The sequence below is a fragment of the Colobus angolensis genome, unplaced genomic scaffold (assembly GCF_000951035.1).
Source record: "Colobus angolensis palliatus isolate OR3802 unplaced genomic scaffold, Cang.pa_1.0 Scaffold18, whole genome shotgun sequence".
In the NCBI taxonomy this organism is placed as follows: domain Eukaryota; kingdom Metazoa; phylum Chordata; class Mammalia; order Primates; family Cercopithecidae; genus Colobus; species Colobus angolensis.
The window spans coordinates 6,614,008-6,614,529 of record NW_012114932.1 but is presented as its reverse complement, the minus strand read 5'-3'; positions in this window follow the sequence as shown (position 1 = coordinate 6,614,529).

Genomic DNA, 522 nt, shown 5'->3' with positions numbered 1-522 from the left:
TGCCTCCCTAAAATATATAAACCAAGCTGCACCCCGATCACCTTGGGCATTTATTCTCAGGACCTCCTGAGGGCTGTGTCACGGGCCATGGTCACTTATATTTGGCTCAGAATAAATCTCTTCAGATATTTTACAGAGTTTAACTCTTTTTGTCAACAGGCAGGAGGGAGGACATAGAAGGCTTTTAAGCTGAAGAGGGACATGATCAGATCTGTGCTTTGCAAGTTCCTTGCACGTACAAGTTCCATAAATATTTGTCAAATTGAATTTTTGAAAGATAATAATGGAACAGCAGCTAAAAATCCTGAATGTAATGACAGTGCTTTAGGTTGGGAGTATTTTCATGCTAGGTGTGGTTAAGACCTATTGTTGGTTTCCTAGCAACCATGCATCCTTTCCATGGAGAAATCTGAAGGGTCACTTGAACGTCTCCACTTGGGAATCGTGCTAAGGAGAGTAGGAGGCATTTATTTGATTTGTTCCCTCAACTTCCAGAGACTGCAAGTCACATTCGGAAGGGAT